Source organism: Carassius auratus, chromosome 13 (assembly GCF_003368295.1).
Source record: "Carassius auratus strain Wakin chromosome 13, ASM336829v1, whole genome shotgun sequence".
In the NCBI taxonomy this organism is placed as follows: domain Eukaryota; kingdom Metazoa; phylum Chordata; class Actinopteri; order Cypriniformes; family Cyprinidae; genus Carassius; species Carassius auratus.
In genome coordinates, this window is record NC_039255.1 from 8604663 (window position 1) to 8628926 (window position 24264).

Below are 24264 nucleotides of genomic sequence, written 5' to 3' on the forward strand. Positions count from 1 at the left end.
GTTCTTTCTATTCATTAAACAATATTATCAAGGTTTCAAAAATATATATTTATGTGTGTGTGTATTTTCTACGGTTGTGCCTTTTGGGGATATTCCACTATTCCTTAAAATAAAGTTACTAAACTCTTAAAAGCACTTTGTCCAACTCTTTGGTAACTTTTTCGATTTTTTTTGTTTGTTAGATCTTGCTTGGGGTCTTCTTCATCCTGGTGGCCCTTTTGTTCTTCGTGACCTTGTTTATCTCCAAGTAAGTTCCATCAACCTGCACAAAATATCACTCTTGATCAGACTTTTGCCCATTTAAATTATCTTTCCCACATACACACGCTCACATGTTTCCAACAAATGACTAACCCCATTGAAATGCACAGGAAGAATGGCGTCCCTTCAGTGCACAGTGCATTTGAGCGACACTTTGATTCAGTGCAGGAGTAACCATAAATCTGTTGTTATTGTGCACACACATTCATCAACACCTGTAGTGCTGTATATTGGCTCACACTTACAATAATATACCATCATTCTATAGCAAACCATGGAGAACTGTTGTTAATGATGTTTTTAATTCAGTCTCTAATGTGATGATGCCGTTAAATGTGTTTGTCTTGTTGCAGTCTGGATAAGGCTTTACATTCAGCTGGCATCAGCACTGGATTTATCATCTTTGGGACCAACCTAACCAACCCTCTCAATGAGCTACTGCTGGCACTGCAACCGGTGAGCAGCATTCTCTTTTTCTTTTGTCTCAGAATCACATTAGGTTTGAGTCCCCGACATGAGTGCTGGTGACAGTTGTGTGCAACCAGAGTTGTGTAATGGCTCGGGAGGAGAAGGTACCAGAAATGGAAAGCATTGTTCGCTTTGGTTTTACTACAAAACTTAGTAGCAGAATAACACTGGCCTGCGCCTGTCATAAGAAATGTGAAGAATGAGATCTGCTCACTGTAGACAATTTCTGCCAAGAAAAGCAGCATTACTCTCTAATTGGCAAGTGTACACTGTCAATCAAAAGTTTGGACACACCTGCTCATTCCTTATTTTTGCTATTTTTAATGTTTCTTCAAATTTGAATGACAAACTATAAAATAGCAAAAATGTAAGTATGATAATTATGTAGTGGCCAGTAAATGAGATGCTTTTAAATCAGTATTGAAGCGTTTCTTTGTAGGCTGCTTTTCTTCTTCAACTTTTTATTGATTAATAATAACTATAAGAATTCAAAACTTAGTTTCCTAAAGAAATTCATACACTACCATTTCCACTTTCATCTGAAAGTGTATAAGCAAAAGCTGGCAGATCAAAAGGTTTTTACCATAATGAAAAACATAAATTTACTCAAACATTTTTGGCAGGCAGTGTACATCATCAATAGCAGTTTACTTCCTCTAATTAGGCTGTATTGCCTGAGCATAAAACATTCTCAAAGACTAAATTCGTAGTGGGTAGATTTGAATGCAGGATCAATATGTATGGACAGTGAAGCCCAACATTATTTTTCAACATATTCCTTGCTCACTCTTTTTTTTTCACAATCAGATTTTAAGCTCATTTCAGTGTATCTGAGATTCATAATGCTTAACAGTTGTAGTTTTAGGTTCATTTGTGTTTGCATTTATGCATCTTATCTGCTTAAAACAGAAACCAGGAAATGTGATGACACTGCACAAGCAATCTTCAAGTATGACAATGTCCAAATCCTTGAAATACAAAAGACCCTGAACAGTTTATCGTTCTGTCTGCAGTCTGTGGCCGCTTGCCGCATAAAAAGATGTGATGACCTCTGAATTAAGAGCTATTTATGAACAGTGTTGGGCAAGTTACTTTTAAAAAGTAATTAGTTACAGTTACTAGTTACTTCTTCCAAAAAGTAACTAAATTAGTAACTCAGTTACAAATTTTTAAAGTAACTAGTTACTTAAGAAAGTAACTATTGCGTTACTTTCAAGTAAAATTAAATTTTAAATGCTCAAACGTGACCCCACCTCTACCCCTCTTTAAAGGAACTTAAAATACATGTGCATGTTCAATTATTTATGATAAATCTGAATATTATAATGAAATGGACACTTAATACAATACATTATTAACAGAAACATGAAACATTGTACACACATCTAAAAAAAAAAGTTGCTGTGGGACAAAGTGAGACTAGCCTCCAATCAAATGGCATGTATGTAGATATTATGTTTATATAGTGGATCAATGCAAATAACACGATAGATTTTTGGGAACTTTTGATATTTCCTTTTATTGTTTCTTTAATTTCTTGAAGGAAAAAGTAATGTATATACTTCTATTTAGAGAAGGCTACTTTTGGATTATTTGGGCTCGTCGCCATACCTGTCTCTCGTTGACTGACTGGCTTGTGTTGTTCGTTGTGTGTCCTGTCCTGTCCGATGATGGGTCGTTCGCGAATGAGCGTTAGTGATGATGGATCGACTCGTTCGCGAATGAGCTTTTGATGAGTCGTTCGCGATCCGCGAATGAGCCGACTCTAAGAGCCGGCTTTTTTAGTTGAACTTCGGGAGCTGGCTCGCATATCTGAAGAGCCAACTCTATTTTTTTTTCAAATTTAGCCTATAGAAATTAAATAATTATGTAATAAAAATTGAAATATTATAGTCAAAGTCATTTAAAGAGCCGTTTGTGAGCCAAAGAGCCGGCTCTTTTCAGTGAGCTGAGTCAAAAGAGCCGAATTCCAATCACTACTATGCGTGCTTTCGAAAACCCGCCCAACTCTACCTCTGATTGGCTTACAATGAAATTTTACTCTACCTCAGCCAATCGTCAGCATTTATGCGCTTGTCTCGTGCTCTGCCCACTAACCAAGGAAGAACAGTAAAAAAAAAGTATTTGCCTCTCGCTCAGAGATCTAGTTGGTCTGATGAAAAAAAAAAAACAGCTTCATCATCAGTTATAGTAACGCGCCGCATTTTTTGGCAGTAACGGTAACGGCGTTATTAAGATGAGAAGAGTAATCAATTAGATTACTCGTTACTGGAAAAAGTAATGCCGTTAGTAACGCCGTTATTTATAACGCCGTTATTCCCATCACTGTTTATGAATCAGAAATAAGTGTGCTTTACATATTTAGTGCTTTTGGAAGCGATTTCAAATCCTTCAATATACTTCAAGTAGCAGTGTGATCAGTTTCCATGTGCTTGAGTAAAATATGATCACTTGTTTCACTCGCTACTTAAGATGGCTTGATTAAAACCAAATTGTTCAGGAATCCAGGAATCCATTGATTTCTGCAATTAGGCCAAGTGAAAAGGAAAAAAGAAAAGTAACTTGCAAAAGGATGAGACATGCAGGCCGGAGAATTATTGCTCATGCTTCCAGAAACATTTCTAATTTGTACTTCATGATGTCACTGACCATGTTCCGTCTGCGATATGAGGCCAACAGGTAAGTTCAGTGTGTGTTTTGCTCAGTTCAGCTCCAGTGGAGTTATGGAGGACAAGCTGCCAACGGAAGAGGCATTGCTGTTTCTACGAACCTACAGCTCTTCCAAGAACAGGAGGAACATTTTTAGCTTGACTTTGAAACAGTTCTGCCGTGTACTTCCTGTGGCTCTTTTGAGATGAAATGCATTGAAAATAGTCAGGATTGCTGAAAGATCACTTCAGAGTTGTGCAGCGATACATCTCTAGCACAGGAGTGACAGTATTTTAGGCCACCCCTGAGAGTGTATATTTATATAACTTTTGTGCCTCCAGCATTGTTTGGTTTGTGAAACATGCATCAATTACTCTGAAAAACCACTCTGGTACGCAAAGAAAAAGGCAGTGAAAGTGTGCAACACTGTTATGGCCTTCCTGCCATCTTCATTGTCAGGGTAATGGTTCTTTAGTCGACACTAAGGCCTGAAAAGTGTGTGTTGTGTGTAGATGAATAGAGACTGCATAGTAGCCCTGGTGAATGGCTGAAATAGATCAAGATGTCATGCAAAACTGGTTGATTTTTCACTTCTTCCTTCAGGTTTTCCCACTGGACTATGTTCTCATCACCATCATCACTATGTACTTTGTCTTCACTTCCATGGCCGGGATTCGTAACATGGGGATTTGGTTCTTCTGGATACGGGTGAGACACAAACAGTCTCCCACCTCCAAATTTTGTCCACCTGCTTTATTAAGCATTTTAATGCTGTTGTTGTAGTGGATTTGTATGATTTAAATTTGGACATTTAGTTTGCATAGGCTAAATGTATGTACACTATGACTGCAAAAACGTCCTTCTTTTTTTTCCTTACAGTTTTTTTTAATACTATTAATTAAGTTATATGCTGATTTGTGTTTCTATAAAAATTCAGTTCATAATATTTTATATAATACATATTTAACATAGTTTAATTTAATAAAATAATAATTTCATATAATATATCATCAATAAATATGGTGTATATTAAGTACTTGTCAAAAGTTTGGAAAAGTTATGTTTTTTAAACATTTTTTTTTTATATATTTTATGCTCACCAAGGCAGCATTTATGCGCTTAAACCTGAGTAAAAAGTGTAATATTGTGAAATAGTTTTATTTAAAATAACTCTTTTCTATTTTAATATATTTAAAAATTGAATTTGTTCCTGTGATGCAAAGCTGAATTTTCAACATCATTACTTAAGTCTTGTCACATGATCCTTCAGAAATCATTCTAATGTGCTGATTGCTGTTCTATATATAAAAACACAAGAAATTATATTGATAACAAAAAAAACATCATATTTTTATATGTAACATACAGATAATAATACTTGGTTTTGCATTACAAATACAAACCCAACATAAAATATTGTGCAAGGATTGTGTAGCAGACCTTAGTAATGCAAGTGTCTCGATTTTGACCCTCTATGTTTTTAAAGATTCCATTTTTACAGCTCTTCTATACAGTATATATCCTTGTTTTTGTTGATCTTAATGCAACATTATTTGTATAAAGCATTTCTGCGGTTCAGAGTACTGTACACTCGTAGTATTTGCTCAAATGAGTAATATAAGGATGTTTTTGTTTCTTTTTGTGAAGCTGTATAAGATCAGGCCTCAGAGAACCCAACCTCAGGCCCTCCTCTTCCTCTGCATGATCCTCCTCCTCATCGTCCTCCACACCAGCTACATGATCTACAGTCTGGCCCCGCAATACGTCATGTACGGCAGCCAGAAATACCTGCTGCAGGTGAGATGTGGGTTTGTTTGTGTAACAGTCAATCCCCTGTGCCGCACGGCATCAGGATTACAGGATTACAGCTGTCGTATCCCGAGCAAACAGGGCCCACGCCGGTGACATAAGTATGTAATGATCAACCCTTTACAAAGCAAGTGTTGGAAAGCCTTTCAAAACCTTCTCTCCTGACTCCCTTCAAAACCCATTAACTTCCTGCATCTGTTATGTATTGCTTTTTTCTTCTTCGGATGTCTGTACATTCATATGAGGTTTGACCTGATCATATTAAGTGTGAAAACTTGCCTGCATGTTCTTTATTGTGAATCTATACCATATCTTTCTATATGTAGCCTAGCAACTGCTGATCAACTATTGGCACAAAATCTGGCCAGGTTATTCTAGCCGAGATCCACCCACTCAGACCTAGATGTGATGCCTTTGAATACACTTTCTTTGTTTTTATGTGCTAACTTAAACCACAGTGATAGAATATCATGAACAAAAAAACTCATCAGAAAGTTAGATAAACCCTGCCAGTCTAGGTTGACATGGCAATTGTCAGTCAGCGCTTGCCATTTTTATCCACACAATGCATCAGGTGGTCACGGAACAGACTGTGAGCGATCCGTGGCTGAAACTGACAAACTCTTCATCAATCAAATCGGATTTCTCTTCACTTTCTGGAAGGGCAGGCATTCTGCAGTGCTTTCCGGTGGTGCATTTTATCCCATTTGATTACATCCAAAAGTTATGCTGCCTTTACATAATACAAGCTCAAATGAAGAGTAATTTGCTGTGAGGCTGACAAGCTGTCAGAAGGCTGATGGGGCAAATCGTCTTCTGAGGACAGAGAAGGAAGAACGGCTCGCGGCAAGATCGAACCTGTTCTACTCAGTAAACATCACAACATGTGTTGAAATCTGACCAGTTACACCCATCCTTCGCCCCTCTGCAGCGTTAGATGTAAATACTGAAATAAGCATAAATTAAATGCATATCTTAAAGGGTTGTGTTGAATTTAGGGTGCTGTTTAAATTCCAATTCAATCCCTGAATTGGAATTGACGTAGCAAACAGGATACAGAATTGGAATCTAAATCGGAATGGTAGGAAGAGTAATTTGCAGCAGTTCCAGTTCCATTTAAGTGCAGATCCAGGAAATTTGTAGTAGAAAACAGTAGTTTGCATTAGATTTGGGTTTGTGAAGAACTGTTTTTTTTTTTTTTTTTTTTTTTTTTTGGGCAATTCTATGCTCGTAAGATTCCTCAAAGAAGAAATATTAGTCATTGGTGAAACATCTGCAGTAATATAATAAAATATATATTGTGTAAATAGCACATATACATTTAAGTATCTTAATATACTAGAATAATAAATCCTGCATAATGCAATGAGGACTGTGTATTAAGAGAGTAAATAGTCACTTTTAAATGTGTGCAGTAATAAATGGTGAAGACTTTCAGAATGAATTAGATTTCTATATAATTACAAATAATTATTAGACTCCTAATTACACCTAGATAGTTCATGTATGTACTTTTTACAAAAAGGTTTACTCATTTCATCCTCCAGCATAAACAGCAATGCATTATTTCAAAGCACATGGAATGTGTAATTCAAACTGTAATCATATTTCTGAACACATTCCCATAATGTAATAACCAAAATATAGTCAGTCTGCCTCTTATAATTAGTACGTGTCAAATGGAATTACGCAGAATGAGTATTTATTTTTAATTTTTTTTGCTTTTTTATCAGTATTCTTGTACGAATGTTGTTTATACTCAAGTCTGTTTTTTTTTTTTTTTTGCATTAGTTTACTGAAGGAAACTATGTCAGTTGGGTTCAATTATGAATCAAGTCTTTAAAATGACTAAACTTTGCTCAACTGCTTATTAGGTGAACATGAACAGTGTTCAAGTCCTTACATATGTTTATGTGAAAAACATATTTCTTATGTTTACTTCCATGCATTTAGAGTGCTGTTGCATAGATCAGATTGGGCTTATAGTTTTTTGTTTGTCCCCAGACCCCTCTGCCCACAGCAGACCCATCACAAGGCAATCATTCCACTGCCGTCACTAAGATATGTGACGCGGACGCTCCTGAAGGTAAGACTCATTCTTTATCACCCACAGAATAACCAACCTGAATTGATTATGCTTCACCATTCTATAAGGAATGGTTAGTGAGGAGTTTTAAAGAGGTGATATCATGGAAAATATATACGTTTTGTCTTTTATATTTGAAGATTAGATTTGTTTTTGTTTTTTTGCCTGCAAAGACACCATTAATAACAGAGGTCATTTACATATGGGGGTGTTCAATGTACAGTAGCAAAAACATCCTGTTAAATTCTAAGGGTCTGAAATGCATTTTTTGTGCAAGTGGTCTTTACTAACATTGTATAGTAAGTGGACTTCAGGTAAAAAAAAGTATTGCCCATTTAAAGAGTCTTTGGCTGGGGAGCGCTACTGTGACTGCCCACGCTTTTCACACTTGGTTCATATTGTTCCCATTCATTTTCTTCGTTGTGATTAAAAAAAATAATTAAATCAGTTAAGACATGAATTAAACCAATCAACTCTGAAAGGGCAAAATATATAGTATAAAATATAAAGTTTGGGGCCAGTAATGTTCAAAAGTTTGTGGTCTTTTTGAAAGAAATGAATACTTTTATGTGGCAGTAAAAGTCAAAAGTAACCTCTTTATATATTTGTTTATATTTCAAAATTTCAGATAATAGTTCTTTTGAACAATTTTTTAATAATCTGTAAAAAAAATCTCCTATGGTTTGTATAAAAAAATATTGCATATTTTAGTATTCTTGAGCACAAAAACAACACATTATAATGATTTCTGAAGAATCATGTGACACTGAAGTAAGGGCTGCTGAAAATTCAGCTTTGACTTCTTATGAATATATAAAAAATATGTAAAAATGTTTGTGTAACAATATTTCACAATATGAATATAAATAAGTGCATACTTGATAGCATGAGATATTATTTAAATAATCTTACTGACCCCAAACTTTTTAAAAGTGGTTTATTTGCCTTTAATTTATTTGGCCTAACTGAATCAAAACTCATAAAACTATAATGTATAAATATAAAATCAGTGTATTAGAGGCTCTGTTGCATCCTTCTCAGTGCGTCATGGGAGTGAATCTCTTTTGTCAAGATTTATGTTTTCATGGTAGCACCAATTGGTGTCCTCAGAATTATGGGTAGTTTAGTTCTTCACTGGGAATTTTGCAATTAAACTCGACTGAAATCACACTTACATGCGCATACATTAACCATTAACAACCTCAGAGCTCATAGTAGGTCTGTTTTTAGAGGTTTATATTTTATTGTTGAATGTTGAGCATCAATTTCTCTATGGAGAAAACAAACAGGGTTTTTGTTTTTTTTGTTTTACTTCTGGAACCCTACTGCTCTGCTCTATTCGCATCCATTATATATGCAACAATATGATATTTGTTCTTTTTTGAACTGTTTGTTCTCTCGATTACAGTGCTGGCCATGCAGATACAAGTTTGACTATATATCAGTCGCTCCCCGATGCAAACAGTTCTAAATATTTATTTGTATGTCAGTTATGAAGAGATGTGCAGAGTACTCCGTAAATAGAATGAAATGGATTTTGCAGAGGACAGTTTGAAGAAGCAGTAGCTATTAATGATGCTAGGTGTGAGATGAAATCGTAAACCAGCTGGAGACAGACTCAGAATCTGAATAGGAGATCAAAATAGTTTCAGGTGTGACAGACCATTGCTTTTTTTGCGCTGCTGTATCTGAATGTATCTAAATGTTTGGTTTTGTGTGCTCAGCCAATGAGGAAAGACTGTAAATAGTCTTGACAATACAAAGATATGAGGTTAGATGTCATGCCTACAGAACATGACCCTTGCAGCTTTTCTCTGTGTTCATTGCGAAAGGGGGAGACAGCAAATAGAAGTCTGAAGGAAGGAGATCTACATTAATTAAAATGCTGTTAAATTAGTGGTTTAAACCAGCAAAAGTGTTAATTACGATCTCTAAGGTTAATTGCCTCCATACATTTGCAGTTAATTGCAGATAGATCTGTGTGTTTTGAGTGCGCAGTGTACAGCGAGGAATCTAATTCAACATATTATAGATACTGATCCCAGAGATTTTATTTTCATGATTATTTAAGAGAATAAAGGTGACTTAAAATACTAAATGATTGTTGGGATTTACTGTAAAAGCTTTGATTTAGTGTTTTAACAGCGTTATATCATGCTCTGCATTGTGATGAGTGATTTTAAGCTCTATAACATCTTGTTAATTTAATACCAGGTCTGTCTCCTTAGTGTGGTTTTGACACATTTGTTTTATGAGATCAGCTTCAAAACCTGGGAAATAGAGGTATAAGTTATTCCGTAATGTCATGGTGGATTCAAATCCGATTGGTTATAGTTTTGATATACTGCCATCCAGCCTGAGTGTGCAGCCATGATACTGTTTTCTATCCAGAGGAGGGCACTCCGATATTACATTCCAGTCTCATTGGAGGATATTGGAAAAATAATGAAATAAAAGATATTAATATGCAATTGGATCAGTGAACCAAGAAGAAGTGGCCAATCTTCCTTAAGACGTGTCCCCCATCAGCTCTAACCTTTCTTAAAATACACCTCTCTATGCTGGGCTAAATTCCACCTGCTAATTTCTTCACACCCTCTTCAGGTCCTCGGATTGTGCCAGAATATCAGACTGACAGGCTAAGAAATTCTTCTGCTTTCCATTTTTATAGACCGCTATTAAAAATTCAGGTCATGTTAGAGCTGACTTTAGCCACGAACTTGACCGTATTAGCTCGATTGTTTACATTTTCTGTAGAAAATGCTCCAAACTCACTCTCATAGTGATAGGAGTGTTCTGAATGGTTTTCAGCGTGTTTCTAATGCTGTTGCTAGGGTGTTCTTGGTGGTTGCTAATGTGTTCTGAAAGTTTTTTTTTTTTTGCATGTTTATTTGAGATTGCTGGGGTTGTTGTTACACACTGGTTTTAGCATGTTTCTGTATTGATTCCTAAGTAGTTGCTAGGTTGATTGCTACATGAAAGCTGTTTTGAAAGATTTTTGGCATGTTTTGTGCTGTTGCTAGGGTGTTCTAAGTGGTTTCTAAGGTTAATTGTTTTTGGCATGGTTCTGTGCTGTTGCCAGCGTGTTCTAGGTAGTTGCTAAGGTAAATTGTTTTGGGTATGTTTCTATGCAGTTGCTAGGGTGTTCTAGTCGGTTGCTAAGGTGAATTGTTTTGACATATTTCTGTGTTGTTGCTAGGGTGTTTAAGTCTTTGCTAAGATTGCATTTTTTGGCATGTATTTTTGTATTTATTTTTTTTCTTGCAGATGCTAAAATGAATTGTTTTTGGCATAGTTCTTTGCTGTTGCTAGGGTGTTCTAGGCTGTTACTAAGGTGAATTTTTTTTTTCTGCTGTTGCCAGGGTGATCTAGACTGTTGCTAAGGTGTTCTATGCAGTTGCTATTGTGAATGGTTTTTGGCATGGTAATTCTGTTGCTAGGGGGTTCTAGGTGGCTGCTAAGGTCAATTGTTTTTAGCATGTTTCTATGCTGTTGCTAGGGTATTCGAGCCAGTTACTACACAGTTGCTGTGCAGTGTTCTGAATTGTTTGTCATATTTCTGGGCTGTTATGGCTCAGGTCCCTTCAGTGTAAGTAAATGCCACTCATTTTAGCACCTGCCAGGTGAAAAGAAAAAGTTAGATTGCTCTGAACAGTAATAGCACACCTCTTCTCAACAAGCCACATGATTTGAAGTAGCATTCAAGTTCATAGCTGCGAATTGTATACGCTGTTCAAATCCCTAACCTTAGCTATGAGCAACAGTAATCATGATGGTTTTTTTTTTTCCTTAGCAGATACCTCTAATAAAAAGATGACAAAAAACAAAAAAAAACAACAGAAGTCAGTTGTGTTGCAGTTTGTGCCTGCGTGAACGGTTCCCCATATGCATCCTTTAAACAATGCTCTGTATCATAACCCAATTAAGTCTCTCAAAGCCAAAATGAGGCACTGTCTCGCACAATAGAGGATAAATATGCGCAACAGAAGTTGCTCTGCGGGTCACCCAAAATTGATCCATCTCCAGTTGACTCGCATTTTAGAACCAGCGTAGTTTTAAGCCGTCTGCTTGCCAACCAGCACAGCCTCCCAATCTGTCTGTGTGGGTTTTGGCCTTTTCCTATCTGCGGTCAGTTAGCGGAGCCCAGTCATTGTGTTTCTGCCACCTACCTGTCATCAGCAAAATGCCTCATTACTGTTTTCAAATAGAACAGTGCAAGACAAAGCAGTACATCGTCCATTAGCACGGGATTGTCTATTGCTTCACAGCGGGAGACGTGATTTCCATTTGCTTTTATTACAAGTGCTGTTCACTATCAGTATGAAACGGGGTTTGAGCGGGGGGCTGGTGCAATTAAAGGTTTTGGACCATCTACATAAATCTGGAAGCATTTGAAATTTTCCTCAATATTAGCTAATTTTATCTTAACAAAGTTTTTTTTCTACTGTGGTTTGGAACCATTAGGCATGCTGAGTGAATTTAAAAGCTCTCAGCAGTTTGTTTGTGTTACAACTTAATATACAAAAATTTATTAATTTTATTTTTTTCTGAATCATCTGTCTTTATCTTTCTCCAGATTGCGTATCGCAACAAATTTGGACTGTTCCTGAGGTTGCCCCTGATATTGAGACTTTACCCTCACTCATTATCAGGGTTTGATTTTTGTGATTGGGGTCGCTCTAGCTGTGAGGCGGCAACCCGAATGATTTCTCAGATCTTAGCAGAGAAGTCAGATTTGTTGTTTTTGTTCTGGAGAATAGAACGTGGCTAACAGTTTATTTTATCAGTCCAAAAAGGGACAGTTTTTGATCCTCTTGATGCCGTGAACTGGTCAGCTTGGTTGAGGAAGTCAGTGTAAACGTTTGTTATTGTTGGCTTGATTTATGGCTGTATTGTGTCCGGCAGAGGTCATTCACATGACCATCATTCAACAGTCACTTGACAGATGAAAGATAGTCCAGCTGTAACAAATGAAGGCTGCTTGATATTTGGGCTACTGTATGAATTAGTGTTCACTGAGTTCATGTTAATCATATACGTACATATGATGGCTGGCTCTTTTTTTTTAACAAATAGGGAATGGTTTGATCTCATTCCTTTTTAATGTAATTTATTTTTTTTAACTATTGGATATGTTTAAGAAACTATTTATCTGTATCCCACATTTTGCACACCTGTCACTGCACAATTTCCCTTGTATGCGTTCATCATGGTGAACCCTAAATGTAGTCCAGATTACATAATCATATTCCAAAAACTAAATGCTTGTAATTAGGTGATATTATGCTTTAAAATATTCATAATCAGACTATAGTTACTATTTCATTGCTTACATGATTACATCATGTTTTTACATTTTTTTAAAAACATTTTAAGATTTAATTATTAGCTTTTCGTCGATTTATAAACCCCCAGAGTTCATTTACAAGCATCAGTTTGCAAAAACCCTGATATAATGTAATGTTCATTGCACTTCATGTAGTTGATTACAAGAATGGAGTTAATTTTATTTCTCTTTTGCTGTTTTTATATTTATATTGTTTTTCTTTTTATATTAATAAGATACAAGATTATCCTATTCAGGTCCATTATTTAGACGAGTCAAAAGTGATCAAAAAGTAATCAGACTAAAGAATAAAACTAAATGATTAAATGTATAAAAAAATAGTTTCAAACTCTTTTTTTTGTGTGTGTGTGTGTGTGTGTGTGCCTGCAACACAATTCAGCTCATTTTTGCCCCAGTGGTTTGGATGCTGATGGTCATAGTCTTTAATATGATGCTCATGAACACAAAAGTGTCCCTTGTTGAGCTCTTTTATTTATTTTTTGTCTTAAAGAGAAATGAAGACTTTTCCTTTCCTCTTTTAAAGAGTAATAAATGACAAAAGCATGTTAAGACAGAGTGCCTCAAGTAGCCGCTTAATTATTGTAATTGAATGAGTAATCAATTCAGCCCCTTCCCCAATTCTCTCCAGACTCTACTCTCAGCATATCGACTGTCACTTTGAGACCCTTGATGAGATGCTGATCTTCCTGGCCCTATGTCTGTTCGTCCTCTCGTAACTGTTGACCTGCAGCACAGAGCCGTCCTGCCAGCTGGCCTGTAGATGAAAGAATTGAATAATATTGACTTTTTCTTGCTTTCCTTTTCTTGCCATTTTTCATCTGCAGTCCTCTCGCTCTGCCAGATCTTTCCCTCTTGTGCAGCAACCAGAGTCTTCTTATCACTCCGGAAGCTGCTCTGTCTTGCGTAACAGCCATTGCACAACCAGGCGTGAGTGGGAGGAAGTGTCAAGCAGGGAGAACACATGCGACAGTGAGGGCGCGGTATCCAGCCGAGAGCATCTCTCCCCGCAGGGCCCGACCCGTGCTCTCGAACCCCGCCGCTCTCACGCCTCAGGTCGACAGAGCAAGAGGCGAGTCCTGCTTCACAGAGCACAGCTTGGATTGGCAATAATGCCGGGGTTGGGTTGTCCTTCAAGCTCCTGCAGGAAGTGCTTTGGGTTTGAGTGATGGAGAGTGTCAATTAGTGCCGGCCGGTATGATGGGATACACCGTGCGACGGCAGAAACGTGTCATCTGGTAGAGATTGTGCTGTGAGCTGGTAGATACTGTATATTTGTGTTGCTAGTTGTGTGTAGGACTGCTCTACGTTTTACTTTAACTTGAGAGTGAAATATGGATAAATGTGAAAATACTGAGCATGACGTATCCTAAACAAGTCAGAACGTGGTAGAACTTGCTATTATGGGGTGTTGTATTCAGAAATTAGTTGTGCATGGTTGCCAAAGCAACGCTGTGACTTGACACAGTTTATAGACACATTTTTTATTTTTTATTCTCAGCTATGTATAAAATATATTTTATATAATTAATAATATTATAAAATATTATATATATATATATATATATATATATATATATATATAGAGAGAGAGAGAGAGAGAGAGAGAGAGAGAGTTTGTGTGTGTTTATAATGTAAAATAATTTTAATATAAAATAATATGAATAATTTAATGCCATTTAATTAGATTTATAATTTAGTTTAATAAAGATACATATATATATATTTCAATAGTTTCACCCCAAGTTATAACACGGCTCTGTGGAATACTTGATTCTGATTGGTCAGTCGCGACATGCCGAGGTCTGTTATCCCTGGATAACAACCGGTAAAAGCTAATAACACAGGCTCATCCGGGTGTTTAATCATGTCATCCTGGTATCGCAGACTCGCTCTCGTTTTATACAAACGCAGCTGCTGCCATTTTGCAACGATAGTTTTGCACACTGTAATGGATTATAAGAGAACTAACAAACTAGTAATGTTTTAAAACATTTTTGTATTAATTATTTTATTGCTTTAATTATTTTGTGGTGAAATGTTGTGTAATACTTGGTTTGCCTGCACCATTTCCCTTAAATGTCCGTTTAGTTTGAATTTGCCGCTTGCTCACAACGGCTGTCTTCACGGAAGCTTTGCGTTCAAATATTTCAACTCAAATCAATATTTTGCATTATTTACTTATGTGGCAAGTAGCCACAAGTAGCCCTCCGCTTCGCATTGGGGTCCTGATCACCCTGTCTGGGTTTATTCTGTGAGAATAACCAGCTGGATGTATATTTTCCCTTACTTACATAAAACCAGCTGAAAAAAACATACATACATACTGATACCGTTATATAAAATTAGTCATGTTGTGATATAAGATTTCGGTCATACCGCCCACCATTAATGTCAATTAAACAGGCGTTATTGGATCTCGTTATGCAGGCAGAATTTGAGTTCAAACCGCTGCTGAAGTCATCTGAACTGTTGAAGGCATAGCTATAGAGTTCATTTGACAAAAGGCAGTGCTTATGTCTTTATATGCTTTTTTATGCATTCAACAGGCAACTGTATTATCATTTTCCTGATCTTTCTTATTTTCACCATCCTTTGTTTCTCCGATTTATTTTAGCTCCTGCATGTCTCTCTTCCTGTCTTTCTCTCCGTATTCATATTAATGATATTATATCAGTTCGTTTTAGTTCAGATATATGCAGTGTATCTGGAGGATCAAGTGTTGTTGCTATAGCTACCATCCACCAAGTCGCTTGCCAATAGATTCAGGAGCTGCAAATTAAAATGAAACTTGCAATGTTCTGCTCTCCCGTTCAGTCGGCCAGGCATAAATTTTCTCATCCTGTCAGATTGATTTCTTACCGTGGCCTAATGAACGCATGATGCTCGTCTGGCTCTCAGCAAATGCACAGATGTGGTCTGTTTGGAAAAATATATCCGTTGATTTTGAATGCACCGATCATAAGAGCTCCAAGCGCTGTTGAAACAAGCAAGAAAATAAATAATAAAGATTTTAATGTTTATTCCTCTGTTAAATTATTAGCAATTTTCAGACACTCAAAAGCAAATTAAAATATACTTTAGTCTTGCTGTGATACTGAAAGGATCAGTTATCTTCAAAAAAAAAAAAAAGAAGTCATTATTATGTTGTTATTCCAAACCTGTTTGAGTTTGTTTTTTATCTCCATGGAATAAAAATGAAGATGTTAGCTAAATGTTAATATTGCCCTTTTCCATACTGTGTTAATTATGTTTAGTTTTGCTGCCAAGCTCAGAAAAAGCACCATAATATTAATCCATATGACTTGTGACTGTGAGTGAGGTATAGAGTCTTATAAAACGGATAGTTCTGTTCCTTGATTCTGATTGGTTGAGCCGCGGTCGAATCTGTTGTAAATTACTCTACAAACATACACCTTTGTTTACTTCTGTGTGTTGCTCATCAACCACTTTGTTGGAACCACAACTGTTTCTGAGGAACTACATTGTTTGGTGGAAGAATACAGTTTTTTTTTTTTTAATATCATTTCACTATATTTGCTCTGTTTTATTCTGTGATACCTTACTGCAGTATGTCAATGAAATAATCGTTTTATAAAAGCAATAAGCCCCGTGAAGCTGTGGTTTACAGTGAGCTTACTTCGCATCGCGTTGTGCCTAACAACGCCCTTTAGCTGTTATAAATTCACTATAAACCACGGCTTCTTGGGGCTTATTGCTTTATTTTCTAAATTCATAAGAGTTGACTTCAGGCTTCAGGAGACTTGGAGTATAGTATAGAAGTTCAACATTTCTAAGTGGTTTTTCATGAAAATATGACAGCGGTAGTGTTTTGGAATGACGTGAGATCGGTTCTGGTTTTTGGGTGATTAATTATTTTAAAATGCTTTAGCTTCACGCTTTAAGGAATACTTCACCCCAAAATGAAATATTGTCGTCATTTATGCATGTATATATATATATATATATATATTTTTTTTTTATTATGTAATGCATAGCATTATTCTCTGATAATAATTCTCCTCTGCTCTCACATCTCATATATTTGTGAATTTCTAACATTTACACAGTAAAAGTAAATCCCATTAATCAACTTTACCTGATTAAGTTTAATGTCATTTCTCAGCACGCATTTGTTTTCTCATAAACTTCTCAGAACTTTAAGAAAATCATCTAATCCGCTGTTTATTTAAATTTTCATTCACCAATCCTGCCTCAGTTTGACTGAAGGGAACAAAATCGGCACTTAAATCTCAAGCACGCCTGTGACATTTTAATATTTCAGCACATTGAATTGAGGGAATTTAACAATAAGTTAAATAAGTAATAAAGGTACCAAAAGTTCCATTGTCCTGCTCTTTTTTTGGGCAAAGTTCCATGGAACTACCTGCTTTTTCATTGTTTTTTTTTTTTTTTGGAAGTACCATATAATTGTTTTATCATTTATGTGAATGAATGATTCAAAAATTACATGGTACTTAAAAACAATACAATGATGTATGACAGTGCATTAACTGATAGTATGACACAAAACACTAATAAACTTTGTTTTAGTTGAATGGTGTTTTAGAATTGTGATTGCATAAGGGTCATAAGTCTGACATGGGAAGGCAGGACACATATTTTAATGCTGAAGAAAAGTGCTCACCTCACTGTCAGGATGGTTTCCTAGCAACAGCATCAGTGATGTTCAGGAGAGAATGGTGTTTGATGTGTTCAAAGATGGCAGATACTTATGCTCATGTTTTTTTAATACAGTTTATTTTCTTCAAAAGACAAATCACCGTTAAGTCATTATCTGAATGAACTGGGTCTTGTTCTCACCGAGGTCAGCAGATGCCAGTCATTCTGTTTGCTCACTCCTGTAGCTTCAGATGAAGAGACAGAAAGATATTACACAAATGTCATTGATTGATGCATTTTTTTGAAGGACGGAACAGAAATAAGTTGTTTTATGATAGAGTTCTATCAAGGGTGCATGTTGAAGGAATGACAGGAAATGTGTTTTTCAGAATAGGCGAAGGCCACAGTTGTTTCACTGAAATATATTTATGGCATATTGTAAATGAAGAAGGACATTTACCTGGAAATATTAACATCATCCAAAAAAAGTGTCATCTAACATAAACGTACCTTCTTGGCCAGTGTGGTTGAAACAGAACGCTTTCTAACTTTAAAAAAAAAAAAGAATAAATGGGGTCTGAAGCGGTCAAGCTCTGAAAATGAATAAAAAGCAGCATAAAAGTAGTCCACATGACTCATGCACTGAATTCCACATCTTATGAAGCCAAACGATCATCTTTTTTTCTGAGGAACAGAATGAAATTTAAATGTAAAGGTTTGACATCAATTACGTGTGATTTGAATGAGATTTGAGAGTTCTGTCATTTCAACGTTTGCACTTTGACATTTAATATACAAAATCCTAAAATATCTGGGGAGCCATAGTGTTGAAGAATTCTTGTCTTATTAAATTCATGAGGTTTAAGCTAGTTGATTTCTACTTGTATTTATACATTTAGAAATGATTGGTCTTATGCGTATACATTTATTAATTGATGAATTATATATAATGTCTTGTATATACACTTTTCAAATGTTTGGGTTCTACCAGGTTTCTTTTAATGTTTTTGAAAGAAGTCACTTTTGCTCATTAAGGCTGCAGATGATCAGAAATACAGTAAATGTTAATTAAGCAATTGTTAAATATTATTACAATTTAAAAGAACTGTTTCCTATTTGAATACATTTTAAAATGTAATTTAATTTTTGTAATTTGATTTTCAGTATCCATTAGTCCAGTCTTCAGTGTCACAGGTTGCTTCATATGCTAATTTAGTGTTCAAGAAACATCATTCCTTTTGAAAACAATTGTTCTGCTGATTTCTTTGTAGAAACCCTGAATTTTCAGTTTCTTTGATGAATAGAAAGTTCAAAAGAACAATTTATTTCAAATAGATTTTTTTTTAACCATGTAAAAGTCTTGACTTTCACTTTTGAACAGTTTAATGCATGATTGCTAAATAAAGTAAATTTATAAAAAACCTACTGAACGCAAACCTTTGAATGTTTTTTTTTTTTTATGGGTTTAAATCCATTATTGCATTCAAATTCACTACCATTCCTTGATGCATTTTAAAGATATAAGTATGCACTTGTTCTATTTTCTTTCTCCATGCACATTTACGCAGAGAGGTGCTATGGATGACTTGTGTGAATCACGAGTCACGTGAGTCTGTCTGTTATATTGCTGCTATAAATATGAGGACTGGTAACAGGTGAGACGGCAGCTCTGATGTCACTCATGCTCTACTGCTGCACTCCTCCACTGATCTTTCAGTCTGATTTTATTTTAACCCCACTGGATTATTTGTAGTGAAAAGTGCCACCCTTTGATTGTATGCAATTTTGCACTTGATCTGACGGCCTCCGATTCTGCAGTTTCCACAATGTGAACATTACACTCACCTCTTCTGCTGCGTCTTCTCTTCCTCCTTGAGGTCATTCTGGAAAGCCCTTGCCTTCTAGCTGCCTGTTTTTTGCTCTCACTTTTATTGCTTTGTGATGAAGATTAGCAAATGTTCCAGTTAAAGCCTTTTGAGAAATCGGTGCCATCTGTTGGCAAAAAAAAAGCAGATCCAAAGACAGAGGGAAGAAAAGAAAAAAAAAAGGAAAAAGTGGAAAGTGCATTTACTTCCAATATAGAGACTTATAGCTAAACTATTTCTGTCTGTTTAAGCATAGGAGGATTTGTGATAATAGTTTTCATTACAGGAATAGTTTATTTAAACGTTGAAAATTTAGTCTGCATTTACCCTCATGTTCATAAAAACCTGTATGATTTTATTTCTCCCAGAGAACACAGCAGAAGACTTGTAATAGTTGCTCCATGCAATTGCTTGCTTATTTATTTTTAATAACAAAAAAAAACAAATGTATATTTTTTTTGCCAAATGTTCAGGCCCTTTCACACCGAAAGTAAATTTCTAAGCCTCAGTCTGATGGAAGTACCTCTGCCTCTCCACATTACTTCCAATTGTGTCAGTGAATAAATACGAAAAACAAAGAAAGTGGTCTTACTTATTTAAAAAGGTAACTCAGGTATTTTCTTATAAATGTAAGAGAAATTTGTTACTTTACTAGTTACTTGTAAAAAGTAGTCTGATTATGTATAACTAACTTGTAACGCATTACCCCCAACACTGGTAAAGATGGACTGTTCGATTTTAAGAGGAACAGACCAACATGTAAGTGAAAAAATCATCGCTTCATTCAGTTTGCAAATGGTAGTGATCTAAAGAATGAATTGTTCTTGAATGAAACTGTAGTAGTGATGTCTGATTCATGAGTCATGACTGATTCTTTCCTTTTGAGCCTGATCTTTTCAGTGCATCAGTTCATCCAGTCCACAAACCCGTTTAAATGATTCCAATGAATGAATCAGATTCTTAAGTTGATTTGCTTGACTCGTTGATCTGGTCATAGAGGTTAATAGCTCACTTGGGAAAAAGACTATCAAAAAAAAAATTAATAAATCACACAATGCTTTCATATAACTTCAGAAGACTTAAGCATACAGTGCATGCATGATATAGACCAATTTTATGATACTTTTATGATGCTTTTACTTCTCAGTTTCCATTCATTTCAAATGCATTGAAAAGAGTGACCAGTGCAGTGCAGAATCCTCTTTTGTGTTCCACTGAAGAAAGAAAGTAATTCAGGTTTTAGATGACATGAGAGTGAGTAAATGATGACAGAATTGTCTTTTATTGGTTGAACTATCAGTGGTTGATTTTCCCCTCTTTGTCGGTTTCTTAGTCTATCTGTATCTGAATTCACTCCCGGTCTGGCACATAGAGAGCTGGCTATAATTACTCAGCTAAGCACTAAAACAGAGCAGATAATTAAGGAACACTTTAATTAATAGCTACGTCAGGCACAGTCTGGCACGAGCCCATGCTGCCATGTGCACCCCATAGTGTTGCTTTACTGGTAGATGTGGACCAGTGGTACATAGAGAGAATCTAATGCATCTTAATGGAGTCTCATTTAAGCTGATTCAGACCCAGTGCACAGAGTTCACAGATACATGCTGTTACTGAGACTGCAAACAGCTATACAGTAGCATTTGTTGCACATACATTGTGATTGATTTAACAGACCTGCACTTTCCATTATAATGTGTATTAATAATGCAAGTAATGAAAATGATAAATTAAAGTAGTATGTACTGCAGTATCATGGTTGAGGATGACTGCACCATGGATAGCTTGTTTAAGCCTGTTTTATTAGTACAGTGGATCTTTAAGTGTCAGATATAATTGTTAAGTTTTAAGCTCTTTGAGAACTTTGAGATTAAAATATGAGATATGAGAAATTTGCATGTACAGAAGCAAGATATTGGCTTGTAATGTATTTTATTTAGGTTTAGTTTAGTTTTAGTGTAATTTTTAACCTTCTAGTTCTTGTGTTTATTGTAGTTTTAGTACCACATTTAATCTGTTAACTGGTAAATTTTTAAACGTTCAGCTGCATAAAATGATATTCATGTGTAATGCAAGTGAAGTGTAAAAGTTTCTGGGTTTACAACACAGTGTATAAATTTGTGACTAGTTTTATTTTATATATTTATATATTTTGTAGATAGATTGTATAATTGTATATACTCTCAATATACTGGCATCTCTTTTGCTTACCAAGGTGATATTCATTTCACATTGTGAAATATTATTAGAATTTAAAATAACTTTTTTTTGTATTTTAATATATTTAAAAAAAAATCCATTCCATGTTTGAGCCATACAGTATATTATTATTATTATTAGTGTAATGTGTGTGTGTGTGTGTGTGTGTGTGTGTGTGTGTGTGTGTGTATGTGTGTGTGTGTATATATATATATATATATATATATATATATATATATATATATATATATATATATATATATATATATATATATATATATGGTAAGGAAATCCTATATTTTCTGTTGTATAATAATTCTTTCAAATGATATAATTATATGGCATTGTGTCATTATTATAACAACAATAATATAATTCTAATGATATTATGTAATATTATGATGACATTATAATATTTATTAGAATTATTCAACCATTTTAAACTGGATAAAACTAGTTTTTTTTTTTTTTTTTTTTCATGTCTGACAAAAAGGCTTAAAGATTTGGAATAAATTTAAGTGCATGAGTTTTATGGGCTACTTTTATAGTATTTCTTTCTTTCTTTCTTTCTTTCTTTCTTTCTTTCTTTCTTTCTTTCTTTCTTTCTTTCCCTGGCACTAGCTGCGCAGTGGTAGTTCAGAATTGCTTACTTCTGCATTTCACAGACAAAATTACAGCATTCAGATCTGGAAAACATAAGGGTGATGAAATGTAAATGTTCATATTTGGTTGATCTATCCCTTTAACAGTCAATTCCCCAAACCTCCATAACTACACAATAGTACACAAACAGAGTGAGTGGACAGGCTGCTGGTCTGAATGGCAGGCGTTCTCCATCAGCGGTGACTGCCATCTGAAGGTGACCCGGGTCAGTGATGTACACGATGATTTGTTTAGCCAGAGCACTGTTGAGAACCATCTGTCCTGTAATTCAGGTGAGCATCTGCTGGGCTGCAGATGGCAGGAAAAGTGCACGAGTGGAGGACTCAAACTGGTCTTTGTTTCGTTTTTTTTTTGTCTGTTTTTTCTTCACTTCTCTTTTTTAAGCAGGTCTTCATGCCTCAGCCATTCTCCTGTCACATGCCTGGAGCAGCTAATTATCTGAATAAACACTATCAGATCTTTTTCTCTACTTCTCCTCCCTTCCCTCTGTAGACAGCACTCTGTCGGGCCAAAGCCTCACAAGCAGCTCGACAGTTTGAGCTGATAACAACCCTCCTGCTGCATAGTGACACTCACCCTGTTCGCTCCATGAGCCCGGATGAACCTCTTACATTAGCTTGTTTGCTGCCCATTTGATTGACTGTTTGACTTCTAAACCTCAAACTAAACCACTTGAGTCCTGGACTGTTCATCAGTGTGGCTGATGATGCTGTCAGATCATTTTTAAAGCAGATGAAATCAAATGTCAAGTGTCTAATGTTCACTGTTTTCTTGATTTTGTTCAGTTAAGGATTCAGGCATCACATTGTAAATCTGCTTTAAAGGGAGAGTTCGTCCCCCTTAAAAAAACTATTCTGTAATTAATTACTCACCCTCATGTCGTCCCAAACCCGTAAAACCTTCGCTCATCTTCAGAACACAAATTAAGACATTTTTGATGAAATCAGAGAGCTTTCTGCTCGTAAACAAGTTGCAGCTCATGTGTTGTATGTCAGCAGGAAGTGTGTTATAAATAAACCTTAATGTTTTTCAAATACACTGAATTCCAATATTCAATAAATATTTCATGATATTTGACACAAATAAAAAGTAAATATATTTGTAATCTTTAATAGGATTAGTGAAATTATTAATATTAGTACAATAGTAATATTTCTTATTTTATTTTGTAATTTATATATTTTTATTTAATATTAATAATAATAATGATGATGATAACCATCTTAAATTATAATAATAACCCTAAACTATAAAAAGAATTTTTATCATTAATTTTGTTGTTTTATAGCCATGTTGATAATATAATCACAAAAATACTACATACAAGCACAGCAAGTCTGGATTTTTAAAAAATCCAAAAAAGTCCCAATTGCAGTTTTTATCAGAAAAAAAATCCCTAAATTATTATGCAGTCCTGTTTATTTGTACTTTCACTAATAAATATTTTTATTCTCTGCATTTCTCCAAATGTTGATTATTTTGGTTTGCCAAGAAGCGTTTAAATATTTATTTGTCATTTTTATCCAAATGTGTCATTGCTTTCCCTGGATCCCTCATTTATTTTCTATGAAATGGTCATCAGCTTGTTGCTGGTTTTCTGGTCAGTGTGGCAGGTCAGCTTGAGACGGCGTCTAGCTAAGAGCTTGTTAGCACAACCCTGTAAAGCGTGGCTGGTGCAATTACACAAGGCTGTGTGCCGGCTTTTACTGTGTCATGCTCTTTGATGAGGACCTGTACTGTTGTGCATGTGTGATTACTTCTGCACGGCGGCAGGGTGAACACTAGCCTGCTGACCTTCTGACTCTGCTTATTCCTATTAGACTTACATTAAAACAGGGACCAGAATATTATAGAGAGTAAGCTAGCAGCTAAGCAACCACAAACGCAATGTATGAAAAAGCTAAATTTTCTCACATTTTCTTCAAAATACAAGTGGAATTTACAGAACTGTACAGAAATGTTTTCCTTCCAAAAACGAATGAAAACTAAAGGTCAAATTTTCTTCACATTTTGTTTTCCAGACCAGTGCACAGTAACAAGATCGTACCTGTTCCTGCACAAATTTTGGTTCTTCAGCACTATCTACTATTTTGGCAACTGGGCTTTCCTTGTGGTAATATAAATATATATATATCTTTTTTTAAATTCTTTGTTTGTTTCTTTCTTTCTAGATGATATACCATATGTAATGATGGAAATTATTTAAATGAACACAGGAAAATGTATAAAAAATTATGGGTGCAAGATAAATATCGGCCGATAATTAATGTGCATCTCGTCAGTAAAGCCGGTTCTCT

The 24264-nt window shown here is 35.4% G+C and overlaps 1 pseudogene; it reads left to right on the plus strand.

The window, feature by feature from the left end:
• The window catches only part of LOC113112524 (probable lysosomal cobalamin transporter), a 67830-nt pseudogene that overhangs the window by 42453 nt on the left and 1113 nt on the right, over nucleotides 1–24264 (plus strand).